General features: G+C 39.1%; 1 long non-coding RNA gene across 1 annotated transcript; it reads left to right on the forward strand.

Annotated features, from left to right (window-relative positions):
* The first annotated feature begins 11,445 nt into the window (after positions 1 to 11,445).
* On the forward strand, positions 11,446 to 20,290 carry LOC128074423 (uncharacterized). The gene is made up of 3 exons (XR_008203194.1): positions 11,446 to 11,575; positions 12,619 to 12,754; positions 18,657 to 20,290. It is a non-coding gene; the product is annotated as an uncharacterized LOC128074423 (long non-coding RNA).
* The last annotated feature ends 785 nt before the right edge of the window (positions 20,291 to 21,075 follow it).

A 21,075-nucleotide genomic window follows, 5' to 3' on the forward strand; every position in this document is an offset into this window, starting at 1 on the left:
ATGTTCCCAGCTAAAACCAACACATTATTTCCCTTCTTGTCTAATCTTCAGCATTATACTCAGGAAATTTCATATGCCTATAAAAATGATCTTGAACCACTGATGAGCTGTATGTACTGAATCAGTTATTTTCTTAGAGGTGCATTTTGATCATCTCCCTTCCTGAGGTTTTTGGGGCACAGATCATCAATGTCTCACTGGAACTGTCAGGACATGTATAGATTTCCCTCTTATTGTTCATTACAAGATAACATAACTCTAAATCGGGCTAATGACTCACCGCCCCCTGAGGGTCTGCAGTTATAAGAGAGTTAATTATTCACCTTTCATTCTGGAAATATTCCATGCAGCTGTTGGTGTTGGTCTGTCTTTTTTTTACCCAACCACACCTACTGAACATCAAGGAATCTACAGGCGAAAGGGGCTGAGGCTGGAATACTTTTTTTTTTCTTTTTTTTTTAACTGACCAGGCAAGATCCTCATCTGTATGTGACTCAGTAATTCAACTATGAACTCAGGTTTCATGAATGTGGAGAAATCTCCCTGAACTTTCACTTACCTCCCTGAACTTATGCTCCCTCTCCCTCTGTTTCAGAAGAAACCAAACAAAACAAAACATACTTTGTACTGGACGTGGCTAACATTCTCTGATCTAATCTGGTTTGCAGTTCACATTTTGAGTGAGAGGCATAGGTAATACTAAGCTCCACTCTACAGGACATATCTCTATGCCTGTATATGCATATGTTACTCCTTTTTACTTTTTGCTTGTTCTCTCTGCTAGCTGGTCACCTAACGGCTGTCCAAGCAAGAAAATAATGTATTTTTAAATGTAGTGTAAATTCCACAAATGTTTTTCTGTTCTTGTTTGAAGATACAAAGCCCCTGCATTCAGCCTCCAGTAGCACCACAGCAGTACCAGCACAGGTAGTAATCCCTGATATACACATGCCTACCCTCTCCATGCTCCACTACACATATAAGTACACACACACCCTACATTGTTTCCTTCTTCCTATTCCTATCATTGTTAGCTGTGTCTGCTTTCACTCAGCACTTAACTCTTTCCCCATCGGCACCAAATCTAGTGATTGTTTAATGGCAAGTACAGAAACAGGTCAAGGAGCAGAAGTCAAAATTGGTGGCTTCCTCCTACGCACAGGAGTGCAGAAACATACTTTCTTTTGTACTCTGTCTGTTGGTCTTAGACCCCTTCCAAGTCTATTCAGCAACAGCAGCTCAACCATTTCCTTCACAGCAAGCTGGGATGTAGATCTAGATATTGAGCATTGTGCAAATGTGATTGCAGTTACCAGAACCTAAAGAAAATAGATGAAAGAACCTGTCTGGGAGAGTCTTGTGGAATAAGGTTGCAATGTAAATAGAAGAGTACTAGTCACAGGGCAAAGTATTTAGTGTTTCCCACTGTCAGACTGCAGAGTATTTTCTGCAAACAGCATTTCTGGTACTTTGGTTTTCTCTTGGTCTGTCTAATTCTGCTCCTGGGACTTGCTGGGGGTGGACACATACATGTGCGATGTCTTCCACCTGGCCCATGATACTTGTGCATTAAACCTGAATGCCTAATTTGGTTGGAAGGTATCAGAATCTTCTTCCTTTTTTTTTTTTTTTTCTTTTCTTTTTTTTTAATTGATTCCTTGAAGTCAGATTTTCAAAAGTATTTTGGTGTCTGAAGAAACAAATAGGTCTTTCAGAACCATCTGTTGGAATTCAGAGCTTTGTAAATCTCTCTTACAGGAATCACCTAAAGTAGCTAGTGGTCAGAGAGTATTTCTGCAGAGTTAGAGTATTTGTTGAATAATGTTTCTAAAGGCAGTTAATTCTTCGGCAGTGCATACACTATTTTGTTTGAACGGGCCCTACACATGGCTTCTCGTCTTTCCTGTTTTATTTGTGTTATTTATTGCTACTACCTTCTGTTTGTAATTCAGCATAACCCGTGAGAAGAAGCTGAACAACCATCTAGACAGACTGTTAAATACTTAAGGGCACTTTACTATAGATCACACTTAAAAATTTACGTTATAGCAAGAGAACATAAAGCATCATTTAGCTTGCTGTTACACACAGAATCATTAAGGTTGAGAAAGATCTTCAAAATCATCAATTCCAACAATCTACCTAACAGTACAAATCCATTGCTAAACCATGTCTGTAAGTGCCACATCCACACATCCATCTCATAAATAACCACCAGGGATGGTGACTCTACTCCTTCCCTGGGCAGCCTGCTACAATGCCTAGTTGCCCTCTTTTTGAATAAATTCTTCCAGTCTAAGCCTCCACTAGCAGAATTTGAAGCTGTTTCCTCATGTTCTATCATTTACCATATGGGAAAACAGATAAATACCCACTTTGAGGTAATCTCCTGTCAGGTCACTGTAGAGAGCAATGAGCTCTCCCGGTACTGAGTAAAAAGGGAATGCTATGTCCCTAGTCCTGCTGGCCACCCCAGGCCAGGATGCCATTGACCTTCTTGGTCAACTTGGCACACTGTTGGCTCAGCCATCTGTCAACTAACACCTCCAGGTCCCTTTCTGCAGGGCAAATTTCCAGCCAATCTTTCTCAAGGCTGTGTACCTCTTTATGCTGTTGTTGTGACCCAAGTGAATTTACCATTGCTGAATGCAATACAGCTGGATGCAGCTCATCAGTCCAACCCATCTAGATACCTTCTGTAGGGTCTTCCTAACCTCAGGCAGATCAACACTCCCACCAAACTTGATGTTATCTGCAAACTTAATGAAGTTGCTTTCAGTTCCCTTATCTGTATCTGGCTTCAGTACTGAGCTCTGGGATACACTAGTTGTAACCAGTCACCAACTAGATTTAACAAATTCACAAAGATCTGGTGATGCAGAATGCAATAAGCAAAAGAGAATAGCATAAATTGAGTATTGCCCAAAATGTGTCCAGAGAACTTAATAACCAGGTTGCCATGAAAAAAACGTACACTTAGCTTTAGTGCAATCTTATATTTTGTTTGACATGCATAGATAGTAATGTACTTTTCTAAGCATATATAAATATATATATGTAACATGGTCTGCTAGGAAATAATAACAACAATCTACCTTATATATCTTTATTAATTTTATGTTTTCATTGAAAGTTTAAAACTCCAGAAAAATACTATGTAAGATGGAAAAAAAAGATTGAAATTTTCTGCTTTCAGCTATAGCTGAACATTCAGCTCTAAATAATTCTATTACCAATACTTTCATCATCTGTGCAAAGCTAAGGATTTGATTTATCAAAATACTTCAGCCTTATGACTGTCTTTAACTGTGTGACTAATTCTTTTGATTCCTAAGGAGCAATTTGCTGTTATATATTTCTATATACAGATACATGTATGCATATATACACACAAATATATATGTATGTGTACCTATACTCAAATAAAAGCTATATACAGTACGCAAGTATACTTGCGTATATATATTTATACTAGCATATAAATATACATATTTAAAGACATTAGAAGCAAAGAAAATTGATAAAGAATTTAGAAAGGAGCAGTATTACTGGTCCCTTAGAAAACAGATTCCCACATATATTAGACTAATTTTAAAAGGTTCACTATCTGCATTTCTTGTAGAGAACAGTCTTAATAGATGTACTAAGAAGTGACCTTACTTTTCCACTCCATAGCCAGAAAAAAATACCAATCTAATTGTTTTTACCTTTTGATTGATTGTGACCATGATTGTCTATGAAATGCAATTTGGGAACCACCACTATAAAGACATTTAGACCATGACAGAAGATCCACATGACCTAGGGGAAATGGAATTTGTGCTACCAGACAATGTATGCAGTCACTATCATCTGTTATTCTAAATTTCTTCTGCTAGAACCACTTCTACAACAGTGACAGTAAGAACTGAATCTGTTAATGATGTTCTGAGATGACTGTGAGAGCTAGTACTAATTTTTTCCCCACCATTTTTTATATTAATTATTGGGAAGTGTAGAATTCGTATACAAGAGTGCTACATTTGACTGCATTTGTTAAAGAGTGTAGGAGTATGCTGTGAAGATTGCACATTAAAATTATTACAATTTTACATAGCTGTTTTATTATTATTTCCCAAATAGTAACCAGTCTTCAGTAATCGTGCTAATCTTTCCAACAGGGTTTTGCTAGTCTCTCCATCAGTAACAGTGCTAATCTCTCTAGTATGTTCCATGTATGGTTTAGATGCTCATGCAGACTTCTGATTCATCCTCTAGTTGACCTATGCAAAGGCCAGAGTCATAATCTGAAGAACTGGAGCACTGGCTTCTGATTCAAGCCCTCCACCAAAAAAACAGCAATGGTCAGTATGGGACCTGCCTAAAGTGCTGTGTTTAACAATGAATAAACCCAAACTCAGCTTTCTTCAAAGAAACAAGGGGAGATTCTGTGCTGTATCACTGCCTGGTCAGTGCAAGAGTCTTTTACAAATTTTATCTGGTATAATCTTTCACAGATAAATATAATAACTGTAACTGTAACTAAAGACCAAGAAATTATCTGCTAGAGACTTCTATCCTTCAATTTCCTTAGTTTCCTTTAATTGCTGAACAGCAGTTGTGTCTTTTATTCCTATCTTCTTACAATTGATGCCAGGTTTTCTATAAATAGTAAATAATAATTACAATATAGTGATAAGAGCATGTTGGGTAATAATGAAGATAGAAGAAGTTGCAACAAAATAAGAAAAACCTCAATACACAATAAAGCACTAGGTCTGGAATAATAATAATGCAGAAAACCTTATTTGCTTGAAAGAAACAGACAAGTAAACCAAGCCATGCAAAGCTCAGCAAAGAACTTGTAGTCTACTGAAGAGAAGTATTTATTCAACTTCAAGACCAGAAGTGCTCATCCCAGGATTATTCATGTCCCAAACAAACAATAGAAGAACAGAAGAAGTAGGAGAACAGTAGAAGCACTTAAAGCTTGCTTTCATCATAAATTTTACTTTTATCTCTCTATTTGCATGAGAACACAGTGATACAGTATGTAAATGTACTAGGGCTGGCACCATAATACATACCTTCCTAGGATAGGATGATCAGTAAGACCCCATTATAGATGAATAGAGGTGGATCCATGCTGTCATTCCAAGCAGCTGCAAGACCAAGCATAAGAGCTATGATACTTCTGAGACAAAAATTTGAGAGGCTGTTTCAAAATACAAGCAGTAAGCTTCATGCATCTTTTCTCTGAATGCCAGCAAACATGAATACTGGGCTAAATCCTAATTATGACGGTGTGTTTCCCCTTTACATATATTTATTTTAGTGTTATATATAAAAATGTATGAAATAGTCATATATGTATTATTATTATTACTTTATTTCTTTTAATTATAATTGTTTGAAGTGCTTAAGGAAAGCTTATTTAGGTAAGATGGGTTAGATCAGAGATATCACAAAGTCCTTCCCAGCTGTAGGAGATGGCAAGCAAACAAAATGATCTTTCTTGACATACAAGTAGGTCTTTATTAAAGTCAGGATGCAGAGGCTTTAATACATACGGAGCTAAACCTAAATTAATCTGGTAAGTCATGAAGATGTGCTCATACAGACTTTAGTTTAGGCTATGCAAAACTGTCTTAAGTGTTTCTGTGCTTACTTGAGTGAGTAAGATAACCTGAAGTTAACACTGCAGTGGTTTCACTGTTACTGATTCAAGTAATACATATACAGTCTGTCAGCCAGGGCATGATGGGTTATGTCTGGGGAGCATTGAGCCCAGTGATCCTCAGCTAGTATATAAAGCCGGTTGGAAAACAGCATTGAAGCCCAAAGATAAACAGTGTTAAAAACATGAGCCATCAGTCCCAGGGACCAGGTGTGGACAAAAGTGTATTGGACTTATTACTGCTTCCTCCCTCTTCACAGCTGGTTCAATTAAAGCCCACAGTTCAAGAAATTTTGCTAGAGCCCACGCCGACTCTAAAGATGCAATATCAAATGACATTGAAGGTTGAGGTACATTATGTGAAATGCAGTTATCAAAGCCTGATGCATCATTTTCTTCTGCCTTTTCTCTTCAACGTTGTAAACTGAAAAATAATGCAATGTTAAAAAACACAGTTATTGAAAGCTGTGGCATGGAATTTACTTAGAAGGTTCTAGAATTGTGCATTCACTCTATTCATTGGAGGCAGATGAAAAAGTATCAGAAAATTTTCAGTTTTCATCAGAAGCTTTTCTTTTCCTTCCTTTTTGCTTCTCACTCATCCTGTTCTCTCTACAAGAGGCTCTCTAGCCTCTTTCTTCAACTTTCACAAGTTGTTTTTCTGCCCACATCAATTTTCTTGTTTTTAACCACAATGTATATTTGCTGAAGCCCGGACAGTCCCAGTACACTTGAACATGGTAAACACGGCATTTCACAATGCTCGCTGCACTTGGATATAGAAAACATGATATTTCCTGAAAAGTCAGTTTCACTAAACTAAACTGTGTGGAGTAGGAAAAAAATAGATGAAGAAATGTAGGTCATGCTGAAAGTTTTTTCATTTTGTTTTCAGTGGAAATTGTCCTTCTTGCAAGAGACTGGAGCCATCCTGTTGAGTAAGAGGAGGGAAACCAGAAGTACAATAGCCAGCACATTACTGTTCTGTAGGGAATTTGGTATCCACACACATCTACAAGGCAACTGTGAATCATACATTTATTAACAGGTTGTAAAAGATTTATCATGTTTTTAACTGGTGTTGTGTTCTCAGCAAGGATTTCAGAGACAGTTTTTCAAGATTGCTGTGTTTTGGTTTGCTGGGGCTTGACATAAACATTTCCTTTCTAGTCTCCTGAGCTTCATTTTGGTTTTTGTGTTTGCTCAAAGTCATGCCAGCCAAAACCTGCTGGATTTGTCTAATATGAAACTGAACCACTGTGAAACCTCTGAGCTCTGCAGACTTTCAAGTTGGAAGGAAAGCTGGGCTGAGCAGCGTGTGCAGTTCAGTACAGGCTAGTGCTCACTGGCCTTGTTTTGTTACTGAACTGTGTGAGTCCTGTATCACATAGGCGCCAAGAGTTTTTTTTTTTTCACTTGAGCATAGAGAGCAGCATGTATTTGCAAACTTTTGTTACAAGTAATCTTCATCACATTATGTGTGATTTTTTGCTTTTTTTTCTGTTCTACAGAAGAAAATACATTAAAATGCCACTTTTCAAGGCTAGAGATGTTGCTTAAAATTAAACCCTAAAATAAATTTTCATACTTAACAAAAAAAATTCCTTTCTACTTTTTTTTTTCCTTTTTTTTTAAACAGGAAAAGGTGCAAAAATATTCATAGATAAATGTTTGCTTCATTAATAGTGGGAAATGATAAATACGGATGAGGCAAAGGTTGTTCCATGTAGTCAATAGTCTCACCAGAGCTAGCAAAAGAGGTCTGTATTTTAAAGTATGGAGTTCTAGAGATGTACCAGCATGCAAACAATGTTGCGTGATGGTACAGTGTGCAAAAAAAGTTATAAGGTAATGAAATATGTTCCAGGACATTTATGTGGTTATATTCTTCAGAAAAGTGAAAACTTGTATTCCTTTACAAAATTAAGTGTCCCAGAAAATGTGCTCAAACTAATGCTAAGTTTTCAAATCAGCAGTTTAAATGCATAAGAAATGTGGGAACATAAATCAAAATGGGTTCAATATGATGTATGAGTTCATATAAAGCATAGTCCATTTTGGAGACAGTTTCTGAAGAAGGCGGACTCTTGGATGCACCATGCTTTACTGCAGCTGGAGGTTTCCTGGACTGCAGGGGAAGCCTATGCATCCCTTCTCCTTTGTCTGTTGTCTTTGTTTCAGCATTTTTCCACCAAGAAGCAGACAGGCTGAGCAAAGGACATAAATACCTATATCTGAGAAAAGCCCTCAGATGTTTTATGTTCTTCTTGCAGTGCAATGGCACATATTTATTACTATCACGTTGTATGTCATGAAGCTTTAATAATTGTTTACAAGTTACATGTGCACTGGGTCTGGCTGAAGTGTGGCATCCACTTTTCCCCACACAGCACTGAGCTCTGCACTTGTTGCTGTACCAGTGCTGATGTCACACTGATGTTTGGCTGCAGTTGAACAGTGCAAGCACAGCACCAAGGCTCTCTCTAGCCCCAAAACCAGAGGCTGGGGGTGGGCAGGAGTTGGGTAAGGAATACAGACAGGGCAGCTCCTCCCCAGAGGGATATCCCACACTATGCAGTGCCACGCTGAGCAATAAAGGCCGGGAAAAGAGAAGGACAAGGGCGGTCTTGGGAAGAATACTTATGTTTTCTCTCTTTGCTTTTTTTTTTTTTCTTTCTTTCTTTTCTTTTCTTTTTTTCTCTTTTTCCTTGAATTAATTTCCTTTTATTCATGCCCTTTAACATCTTTATCAGTGACATCGATGATGGAATTGAGTGCAGCCTCAGCAAGTTTGCTGACAACACCAAGCTGAGTGGTGCGGTTGACACAGTGGAAGGAAAGGATGCCATTCAGAGGGACCTCAACAGGCTGGAGAGGTGGTCCCGGGTGAACCTGATGAGGTTCAGCATGGCGAAGTGCAGAGTTTTGCACTTGGGCCAAAGGAATCCCAGGCATCCATACAGACTGGAAGGAGCAGTCCTTGAGAGCAGCCCTGTGGAGGAGGACCTGGGGGTCTTGATAGATGAAAAACTTAACATGAGCCAGCAGTGTGCTCTGCAGCTCAGAAGGCAAATGGTATCCTGGGCTCCATCAAAAGAGGGGTGGCCAGCAGGGACAAGGAGGTGATTGTCCTCCTCTACTCTGCTCTTGTGGGGCCCCATCTGCAGTACTGCGTCCAGGTCTGGAGCCCGGAGTACAAGAAAGACAGGGAGCTGTTGGAGAGGTTCCAGAGGAGAGCCACGAAGATGATCAGGGGACTGGAGCACCTCCTCTATGAAGACAGGCTGAGGGAGCTGGGCTTGTTCAGCCTGGAGAAAAGAAGGCTGCAGGGTGACCTCATTGCAACCATTCTGTTGCTAAAGGGAGCCTACAAACAGGAGGGGAATCAACTCTTTGAAAGGGTTGATATGTGTAGGATAAGGGGAAATGGTTTTAAGTTGAGGGAGGGAAGATTTAGGTTGGATGTCAGGGGCAAGTTCTTTACAGAGAGTGGTGAGGTGCTGGAACAGGCTGCCCAGAGAGGTTGTAGATGCCCTGTCCCTGGAGGTGTTCAAGGCCAGATTGGATGGGGCACTGAGCAGCCTGGTCTGGTATTAAATGGGGAGGTTGGTGGCCCTGCATGAGGCAGGGGGGTTGGAGATTCATGATCCTTGAGGTCCCTTTCAACCCTGGCCATTCTGCGATTCTGTGATTATTTATTTTTTTCCTGTTTGAGGAGGAGGAGTGAGAGCATGGTTTACTGGAGTTTAGTTCCTGACTACCCTTTTCCAAATTGCTGACCAGGCCTTACTTATTGACTGGAAGGCTGTAGTAATTATGCAAGAGTACAGCAGTAATACAGTACCCAATTGTTTAAAACATCAGAGAAAACAAAACAACGCATAACCAGGCAAAATTTCTGGGAATTCTCTGCTGTCAGGATATAAGCTGTCAGGCTTTGCAGAAGGACCCTGTCTAGAAGGACTGGGGGGTCCTGGTGGACGAGAGGTTGAACATGAGCCAGCAGTGTGCTCTTGCAGCCTGAAGTCCTATAGCATCCTTGGCTGTATCAAGAGAGAGAGAGAAGGCCAGCAGGGAGAGGGAGGTGATTATCCCCTTCTGCTCTGCCTTTGTCAGGCCACACTGCAGTACTGCATCCAAGTCTGGGGTCTCCAGTCCAAGAACAATGTGGAGATGTTAGGATGGGTCTAGAGTAGGGCCACAAAGATGATCAGAAGGCTGGAGCACCTCTCTGATGATGGAAGGTTGAAGTAGTTGGGCTTGTTTAGCTTAGGGAAGAGAAGGCTCTGGGGAAACTTCATTGTCATCTTCCAGTACTTGAAAGAAGCTTACTAGCAGGAGGGGGATTGTCTGCTTTCACAGGCAGACAGTGATAGAACAAGGCAGAATGGATTTAAACTGAAAGAGGGGAGGTTTAGATTAGAAGTTAGGAAGAAATTCTTCACTCAGAGAGTGCTGAGTCACTAGCACAGGTTGAACAGAGAAGTTGTGGATGCTTCATCCCTGGAGGCATTCAAGGCCAGGTTGGATGGATTCTTGGGCAGCCTGGTGTACTGGCTGGCAACTCTGCCCAGGGCAAGGGGGTTGAAACTAGATGATCTTTGAGGTCCCTTCTAACACAAACTACTCTATGATTCTATGATTTTATGAGTTGTGGCTAAACTGACAGAATACTGGTGACAGTGCTCAAGACAGTACTATAAAATGGTTCAAATGTATTATTTCAAGGTGAAATACGATATTTTTTGAAAATCCTCCAACTCTACCTTGTCTCAGAGCAGAATCTTTCTATGTATCTTTAACACAGCAGTGTAGTCAAAGCCAACCCATTCAGATTCTACAGGCGCCAGGTTGAGGACGAAGGCTCAGAGCAAAGGTGTTCAACCATTTGGTTTACCTGGGCCACACTTCCAAGTAAGACACCATTTTGCCAGTACCCATCTGCTGCCATTTGTCAAAGGGCAACAACACATAACGGGATGTTGGTGGTACAGTTCAACCTCTACTGCTGTACCACCACCATCTGCCTCTGACACCTTGGGCCAATATACTAAAGTAGGAGGCACTGTTTTGCAGTAGCCCTCATAAAATACATACTACAGTTCATGTATATAGGCAATAATACTTATTTTAGTCTTGAATATTTTTTATTTAAAAAAGAGCCAAAAAAGCACAGAGCTAGTGGGATATTTGACCCTGCCTATGTGAAACCAACACACCAGGCTGTTTCGTTCAAGATGTTTGTCAGAAATGAAATTTTACTCTTCCTCTCCTTCATCCTTGAAAACAGTTGTTCACAAATGTGCATACTGCCAAAAAGTGGTGACATGAGTAAGGTGTGATTGTGAAGGGAGGAGTGTTTTTCTCTGGTAAGACAGTGCTTGTAAAAGTAAAGAGACATGGTCGGATTTTTGAGTTGAATGCCTGATTGCAACTCCGTACACTCCATTTGAAAATTTCCAGGTAATGTATTCATGCCAACTGAAAATGAAAAAAAAAGTTTTTTTTTTTTTTTTTTTTTAATCTTGAAACTGTTCTCAAATTCCTTTATCAAAACGGAAAGCACGGCTTCATAATTGGTACTGTCCACAGGACTGTGTTCAGCCAACATATCAAAAGACACACAGTTATTTGCTACACCACAAGCAGGAGTGCACTGCGCCCTCCCTGCGCCCCCGCTGCAGTTCATGCAGGGCTCTCCGCTCACTGATGTTTGGCAGGGGCGGAGCAGTGGGTGCGCACCCAGAACCAGGCTGGCTGCTTGGTGAGCAGAGCTGCGGTGGCAGCGGGGAAGGTGGTGTGGGGCGGGAGCCAGGCCACAGTGCCAGCTGGGCTGCACTGCAGGTTGCACGTGCCTGACTCACAGAAGAAGGTCAGACTGGTGGACCGCCTGTGGAGTTTCCCAGCCTGAACTTCCAGGTAAATACAGAACCTCTGATCCCTTCTGGACTGCAGAGCTGCTCGAGACCAATAACGACTGTAACATTTGGATTGTGGTAGCACTTGGTACTGGAACCTTTGTAAGCACAAAACTGCACACAGCTTGACCCTGAGGCACTTGTAATTAAGACAAGGAAAGGAAAATTAAGCATCGTTAAGGAACCTGCCATTAATTACTAGTAATCTGGTGATCTCTCAGGTGAACATGGGAACACATGAAGTAAGGAAGGGATCAGAAGGACAGAGAAGGTGATAGCTTTGCAGACTTATTTTCCTCCTTGCTTAATAAAGCTTAGCCTGGTAGAAAGAAGTGATGTCTTAGTTTCAGCTTCTTTTGTCAGAAAGAAGGTAGACTGTTCCTATTTTGGCAGTTCATGAGCTTTTCAAAAATAATCTACATCAAAGCCGATGTGACTAACTTCACAATGAAAGCAGATTGGGTCTTAGATTTGAGAAGTGAAAAAACTTGGAAAAGAGAAAGGAAAGAAAAATACTTCTATTGCCTCGTTGCCAATGTGCTCCTGGGGGTACACTTAATGAAGGTAAACAAGGATTTCCAACATTGTACATTGTGCAGCTTTTGAGTCCATTGTGTTGAAAGTGTCTTGGCAACAAGAACCAATTGTGGGATAAGTTTTAACCTTTTCTTGGAAGAAAAGTACAGATTAGAGCTAGAGCTGTACCAATGTATGCTTTGAAGGCAGAAGTGTTCCTACTCTTTTGTGGCATATCTGTTTCTGGAGTCCTGCCTGAAGATGAAATCTCTTCTGGACTATCAGTGAGAGTACCTAGCGTACAACCTACAGTTCTTGCCAGAACCAATCTGTGCTTCCTAAGATGTTAAGCCCAGTTCTGTTTCTTTGGAAATCTAAGAAATTTGTAATAACCTTCTGTATTTATCAATCATTCTGATCTTCATTACAGTTTCTTTGCCAAACATAATAAAGATTCACAGAGCAATAGGGTTAGTATTGAATGATAAATCTTTGTTGAGAATCATTTAACACATTGCTTCTTTGCAGATTTGGCCTCAGCCAGTTTAAACAACAAATGCCTGATGAAGATCTTTGGAGACATAATAAGAAAACCTCTGTTTTTTTTATTTTATTATTTTATCCAGGTTCTTTGGCAGCAAAAAATGTAGCTGAGAGACAGCAGGTAAGCAAAGAGACACCGAAAAACAGTGTTTATTCTATTCATTTATATATCTTTAAAGATAATCAAAATAGAAAATAGATTGATTTGGAAAAAAAAAAGTTTCCAAAACTCACATGGGTAAGCTTTTATGATGTATTCTCACTAATATTTTTATGACAGTGGTGTAAAAAAAGAAAGAATTAAACCCATATCCCTCACTCTGAAAACAGTTTATTTGCAGAGCTAGTGCTTTTCTTTCCAGAACAAGCTGGTAGAAAATAAGAAAACCAGAGTGACAAGGTTTAAAGCCTTTTAGCCAAACTTCCTCATGCAAAAATATATGTTTCATTTTAAATTCCTGAAAGACTAGTGGATTTAGCTATTTGTATAAGAAATGCCTGGCAAGTAGAGTATCTCAGTACACATGCCAGGTGGAGGAAAGAAGCCCAGACTACAGAAAAGAAAGAAGAATAATACTGAATTTTGTACACTGAGTGAAATTAGATTTCAAGAAATTCCTAACCTAATGGGCCTTGATCAATAATGGGAGCCCTGGCCACTTTTCTAAAGCAACTAGAAGTGATGTAGGAAAACAGAAGATGACAGCACTCTCACCACACCACAGGATTAGGGCAAGCAATGTTCCCATTGCTTGTAGGCTTTGTATCAACAGCATGCAGGTTGTGACATAAGGTTAGATGACATACCAACCTACCTACACATGCAGGAAAAGTGGGATAAAGACAGTTGGCAAAGTACTTTTTGGGTGGCCATCATTTTCTAACAAAGCAATCAGAACTTCATAGTAATGGTGAAAATATGTCAAAACCAACTCTGTGGGATACTATGTCTTGGCAAAGATCTTATATTGATTTTGCAGGGGGGAATTACTGAGTATGCCTAGCTGCAGTTAATGTTTATTCCAGACAGCCAAAGTTGTATGACAATGGTTTTGGCAGTTAGGACAGTAGAAAGCATACATGTCATATATAATTTTGCATAGTGATATCAACTGGGATTATGATTTGTGTTGTTTTTTTTTTTTTTTCTCCCTGAGGAATATTAGATTTTCCCTAAAATTTACCACTATGCACTACACATCAGCAAAACACACATAAAGCTATAAACACAGAAATATGGTTAAAACTCTTAACATACTACACAAATTCTCTGGTTTGAAGGCCGGTACAACAGCTCATTAAACAAAAAACATTGTCAGAGTAATTTTTAAATGACAGTTTTAGGTGGTAGGGCAAGATGAATCTAAAAAAAAAATGATACAGTCAAACAACCAAAATCCAAACAAAAGCAAAACAAAAATCTCACAGTCTAAGAAAGTAAAAAAATAAATTTCTCGGGGATAAGTCAAGTGTTAATACATTATGACCTGGTATTACTAGGTAAAGACTCTCTTATCCATATCTCAGACAGAGCTAACTTATGGTCCAATTTAAGACGTAAGAGGGCTGCTGAACAAAAATACTGACATCAAGTGCATTACCCGGAAAACAGTGTTAAAGTGAAGATAACGATTGTTTAAGAAATATATGAATATTCAGATCAAAACAAACAGCTATGGACTAGTCTGTAAAGCTCCAAACAACATTTTTGCAGTCTCAGGTCCTTCAGCACCCATCACAATCCAATCAAGCTGTCACACCCTTCCTGGGTGCTGTAGCACAAAGCTTGAAATCATGGACTCTGAGAGTGAATAATTCTCATTTCAGTAACTTGTTATGGAACTCCATATTGAAAGTGATCAGTCTAAATCCACTCTGAACTAAACATAGGATTATAGAATCAGAATGGTTTGGGTTGGAAGAGACCTTTAAGAGCACCTACTTCCAATCTCCCTGTTATAGGCAGGGACACCTTCCACTACAGCAAGTTGCTCAAATTCCCATCCAGCCTGGCTCTGAATGCTTCTAAGGAAGGGGCATTCTCAGTCTCACTGGGCAGCCTATTCCTGTGTCTCACCACCCTCACAGTAAAGAACTTTTTCCTGATATCTAGTTTAAATCTACTCTTTCCCAATTTAGAGCCATTTGTCCTCATCCTGTTGCTACGTGCCCATTTAAAAAGTCCCACCCCAGCTTTCCTGTAGGCCTCCCTTCTGGTACTGGAAGGCTGCTGTAAAGTCTTCTCAAAGCCTTCTCTACTCCAGGTTGAAGAGCCCAGATATCTCAGCCTGTTCTCATAGGGGAGAATCCAGCCCTCTGAATGTTTTATCCTAGGAAGGATGTCTGTGAATAAATTCTGTCAAGAATAAATTCTGTCAAAATAATTACTACAGCATATAATTGTTCACGCATCTGTGTGTATTGACAAAAACAAAGGTTACAGGTACATATTAAATGTCTGAAAACATTTTCAAAGTATTCAAACTAGGATAGATTGCTTTCAAGCATCCTTTGATTTAAATATTCACAAAATTTTTTTGGTTTGTCCTGTTTTTTTTTTTTTGTTGTTGTTTTTTAATTGTAATTAGATTTGTCTACTAATTGCTATTATTAAAGATTTTTTACACTGGATTATCTGAATTTGTCCACAGGACTTAAGACATAATTCATATCCTTCTCATTAGTTTACTTCTTAAATATGACCAGAACTCATTTATTTTTGGGCCAGCCCAGGACTGCACACTAAATCTTGAGTGAAAGCTATCTGGTGATGTGATAAAGAAACATATGAAACTAAGCTCTCCATAACCACCAGACAGGTTTGCAGACAGACACTCCTTGCCAAGAGGAGTATCTTTCTTGTCTTTCTCTTCTCCTTTTCCCCCATAGGATTTGGACTCTGCACTCCCATTAATCACTCCCAGGTAGCTTCATCTTTGCTGCAGAACCTCCATCCTTCTAGCTTGGACTTCCTGAACTCACACTTGGTTTCTACTGCTTTAGATTACAATGTGACTGCTTGTAAGTCAGTGCAAAATGAAGCTGTTATTAGAAAAAAATGCTCTTTCAATTCAGTATTACTCTAGCAAGTTTCTGAAAGCAGACAGTTAAATATGCAACAGATGAATGAATGTGTCTTTGGATAAAAATCTTATGAACTGGAAATCATCATCCTGTCTTTTCCAAACACCATTTCTATTTGCTTGTGGTAAACTCCCGTGGTTTGTGGGCAACTGATTTGGTAGGAGTTATGAAAAGCTCACAGATAAAGTTAGCATTTAATCTTCATTGCCTCACAGCCTTTATACAGATGTTCATTCTTACATATTGTATGTATATCATCAGTGTACATGCAGTATTTAAAACCAAATGTCTATGTAAAGATTGCAGGGTAATAATTATATTTTGAAAACAACTGACACGTTAGAAACAGAGAATTGAAGGGTCTCAGACTTGCAAAGATGTCTGGAAATATAAAGTTGACAGATGTTTTTGCTTTCTCTATTCCAGTATTTTGGAAACTCAGAAACACTTTATTTTTAATAATGTTACTGTTTTGAGTATTTTTGTTCTTTCTTTTCAAATTGACTTGTTGAATTTACAAGTCTCTACATGCCCTTCAAGATGCTGCTTCTGCTGTTTCATATTCTTCTATATTCTGATTTGTATAGAGAAAATGCTTGAAATGGCATTTTCGAAAGTTTTTAATTACTTACATTGCAAAACTATATCTAAGGATATTTTCAAAACTCTAACAGTGTTTCCCCTTCTAGATGCTGATATTCACTAGGACACACATACATTTTTCAGTGTTTGCCAATCGCTTGAATACACCACGATTAGCCAGCATACAGAGAAATTTGCAACAGAGCCAGCTTCATCATATACTTACATGCATTGAGAGATTCAGTTTGTTTTTGACAGTAAAACTTTTTCGTAGGTGCCTAAAAAGAAAGATGGGAAAGCAGAAAGAAAAATCACATAGTGTAATTACTCTATTTATTCAACACTAAGCATAGATTCTTGATAATATGAAGTGCATTATTAGGAGTCTACAATATCAATATCAAATTATAAAATGATATTTTAATAATTCCAATGGAAACTGGAATAATTGGAAAATTATTCCAATTTCCAGAGGAAACTCATTAGCTAGCTTCACCTTTGGCCTACAAAATATAATTTGAGTTGTTTCACATGTTCTTTAATGAATAAAATTTTGTTAGAATGATTCTCTGGTTATTAGAATGATTCATTCTTTATACTTTGAATCAGCTCTGAGAAATGAATACTTCTGTAGTACTTTGTTATGAGACAAGGTATCAACGCTTGTTACGTCACATTAGTGATTCATTAGTCAGACTTCTGATGCTGAAGCCAATCTCGTGACATTTGTATGGAAAACTTCTTTGTTGTTACAGTAGCTCAGATAGGTCAGTACACTCTAGTTTTAATTTAACACAGAATTAGTGACTCATGTGCCTTTTCAGTTTCAAGCCTGTTCATGAGGGATCTGTAAATGGTATTCTAACTTAGTAATTTGGTTTCTGTTCTCACAGACAGTGGTTGTAGATTCCAACATGGGTATCCAACATTACCTTGGAGAGAAACTCCCCATTTACCAACCTGTTTGAAATTGGGGTAGATCAGAGAGTCAGCAGCTCTCAGGCAGAAGCTTTCTATGTAGATGCTTGTGAAGAGCTTAATTTAGGTAGCATTTTGACTACAGGATCATAAATATATTGAAACATATGTGCTCTAATAACAGTAAAGGCAAGCCAGGCAATCATAAAGATGAAAGTTCCTAACCTTCACAAGTCTGTTTGCTTTAGTATTCTTCATTCTGACAGCACATGGATGCTCCTCTGTCTCTGAAGCATAAAGGGAGGGAGAAACACATAAGTGCAAACTCAGTGAAAGACACGAGGTATCTCATGAACTTAAAAGTCTCCAAAAATTATGAAGTACTTGGAAATGCTGAAAAGGAGTTACAGTTTTGTAGTAAGTTTATAAAAAATACCAAGCATACTCAATAATATTTTATGGCAAATCATACAGAATTCTCTGCCTTATCATTTGGACTTCATTAATTAGAAGTTAGATATTAACGATTGCAGTGCACCAGCTAATTCTCGATTTTCACTCAAATGCCTCCGAAGAAAGGAAAAAAATCTAAGACAAGATTTAAGTTACTTGTGGATCATATACAAGGACAGGGGACATTTTTTTTTTTTTTTTTTTTTTTTTTTTTTAGAATTTTTCAATGAATAGTGTTAGAAGGTGTGACAGCTATATTTACAGATTTCATACTATCATTCCCTGTAGGCTATTAATTTTGTTCTGACTGAAAATAATTATTGACAAAAAGATTCAATAATTCAACAGTTACTGTAAAAATTGGAAATGGAAAAGACTCAGAATAATTTGAGAAAAACTGAAAATAAGGTTTGTCCTCCAAAGTTTTGCAGACAAGGAACCAATAAACCTAGAAACTTAAATGCACTTTCTGTGCTTTCTCTGGCATTATATAAAACATAACACCAAATGTATTTTATATTATATAGTTCATCCAAAATATACCCTAAAGCAAGTCATAAAATGGAATGCACTTAGACACACCCAATTACACTATAAAAACAGAATGCTATATAGTAATTAATCCAAGGTAATTCATAAATCTAAGCAAAACCACTGAGAATAAAGTAAATTAAACATGATAATTTTGATTTGGCACTTAAACTGCACTAAAAATCAAATATAAAACTCCAGGATCACATTTGAAAATCATCCTGTAGACTCATACCTGTAAATTAAAGAACAAAGTCACTGTGGTGAAAAAAGACTGTACTAAAATAAGTTCTGTCACAAATTCGTTTCATCTGAATGTTTAACTACTGTGCAGTGCTGACATATGAAATAGTTATATGTGTAAATAACATATATTCAGGGGCTTTGTCTTTTAATGATTTCTGTCAGTAGGAAATTTCACTTTTTGACATTTATCTGTCCACGTTTGCATGCAGATCAGACACATCTGAAATCCCAGAGAACCCTGCGCTGGAGTTAAAGTCCATTGGAGTCAGTGACCTTTTAGTCAGTGACTTTTACAGCCATCGGATCAGACCAGAGGTGACCTAGATGGCAAGAGCAAGTCACTACAGGAGAGACTTGTCTTCTTCTGTTGTAGACATGCGTGGTGGCTGTGTATAGGCTGGCACATCTGTGGCACATGCAAAACATACTCAGACACCAGTAGAGTCAATTATGGCAGCAAACTCCTGCAGCAGTCACAGCCACGGACCTGGCCCATGCGCCTCATGCTCCTTCCAGCTATCCCTAGGTACTTTTCATGAGTTGGATGATCCAGGGACAGATTCCAATAGGCAGTTTGCATGCAGCCAATGTGTTTTCAAAGAAAAGGCATATTACTGTCATAGACTCAAGTCATTTGATCCCAGGTGGCTTTAGTGGCTGGAAGGTTCTCAGGCATGAGCATAGATAGGTCCAGTAGTTACTTTTGCTAAGGCTACAGTAGTGATAACCTGGCCCAAATCTTGCTGAGAACTATATGTCTGGGGCCTAAGGACTAATTTCTCAGCAATCCTGACTAAATAAATAAAGTAAAAATTGCTGTGAACTGCTGTTGCCCTTGGTGCAAGAAATGCATCAAAAAGCATATTAAGAAATTGCAGAACATAATGCTGCAATATTGTGTAACCACCATGAATAAGAAGGGCTGTTGTATATTTCTAAATGAAGAATATGGAAAATTAGCATATAATAGTTTGTTGGTACACAATGCAGTTCATAAAGATAAGCAACTATGCAAAGCACACAGTGTCTGGGAAAACCTGATTATCGTATATCTGTTAAAAAATCAAGGGGGTAAGTCTTCCTGTATACTGCTGAATCAGCTACATTTGCACAGTGAGAAACTTGTGACAGCAACAAGCCAAACTTGTGGTGATCAAACCTAATTGCTGTGTACAATTGCATACACAATAGCTCAGCATTAGCAAGCAAGAATATTGTTTTGTGAATATATGAACCACAAAGGACTATAATTCATTTATAATTCACTAAGATCTCTTATTTTCTTCTCTAGTGTCTATACTTAGATAAAATAACCTTAAGATCAATGCAAGTGAGCAGCAACATGGGCAGATTAACATGCTGTTTTGAATAGTAGCCGAAGAGACCTTTGTGAGAGAGTACTCTTCTCACCTTCAGTGTAACTCAGAAGGATGCTCTGCTTCAGATCCTTCTGAACTCTGCAAAGATAAGGCCAGCACTGCCATGCAGGGGGATCTGTAAGTGTTTTTTGAGATAATGCCTGCTAAGACAGATGCTGGAACATAACCATGGCAGTTAGAAAGCTTAGCACTTCACCATGAAAAAGTAAGGACTGGGTAGGATTGTCTTGAATGCAGGTAGCTTGGATACAGAGTCAAATTTCCCAAATTAGATGTTACAGAATCACAGAATTGCAGGGGTTGGAAGAGGCCTCAAGAGATCATTAAGTCCAACCCCTCTGCCAAAGTAGGCTCCCTGTAATAAGTTGCACAGATAGGTGTCCAGACAGGTCAGCTTTCAATCAACAGCAAACTTGCTGAGGGAGAACTCTTATCTCTTCATCCACATCACTGACGAAGACCACACCCAGCACTGACCCCTGGGGAGCAATGCAAGTTACTGGCCTCCAACCATACTCTGTCCAACTGAAGACAACCCTCTGAGCTTTGCCATTCAGCCAGTTCTTAGTTCATCTCGCCATCTATCCTACTTTATCTAAGTTTCATAAGAAGGATGCTGTGGGAGATGGTCTCAGATGCCTTGCTGAAGTCAAGGTGCACAACATTCAGTTCTCCCCTCCATCTATCCAGCCGGCAATGACATCATAGAAGGCTACTATGTTGGTTGAGCATGATTTCTCCTTGCTGAACACATGTTGACTACTCCTTCTTGTCTTCCAATTGCTTGGCAATGGCATCCAGAACAAGTTATTCCATCATCTTTCCAGGGATGGAGGTGAGGCTGACTGGCCTGTAGCTTCCCAGATCCTCCTTCTTGCCCTTTTTGAAGACTGGAGTGACATTGGCTATCCTCCAGTCTTCAGGCACCTCTCCCATTTACCAAGACCTTTCAAAGATGATACAGAGTGGTTCAGCAATCATCTCTGGCAGTTCCCTCAACACAAATGAGTGCATCCCATCAGGGCTTATGGATTTGTATGTGTTGATTTTGGCTGGACGCTGACCATCCCCTTCTCAACCCTAGGGAAGCCTTCCATTCCTCAGACTTTATTACCTCCAGGGTTTAGGATTCTTGAGGGGCAGACTTTGTAGTAAAGACTGAAGCAAACAAGGTATTCAGAATCTCTGCTTTCTCAGCATCTGCTGTAACCAGGGCACCTGTGTCATTTAATAGGAGACCCACATTTTC

This window comes from Tympanuchus pallidicinctus, unplaced genomic scaffold (genome assembly GCF_026119805.1).
Source record: "Tympanuchus pallidicinctus isolate F22 unplaced genomic scaffold, pur_lepc_1.0 scaffold9, whole genome shotgun sequence".
Lineage (NCBI taxonomy): Eukaryota > Metazoa > Chordata > Aves > Galliformes > Phasianidae > Tympanuchus > Tympanuchus pallidicinctus.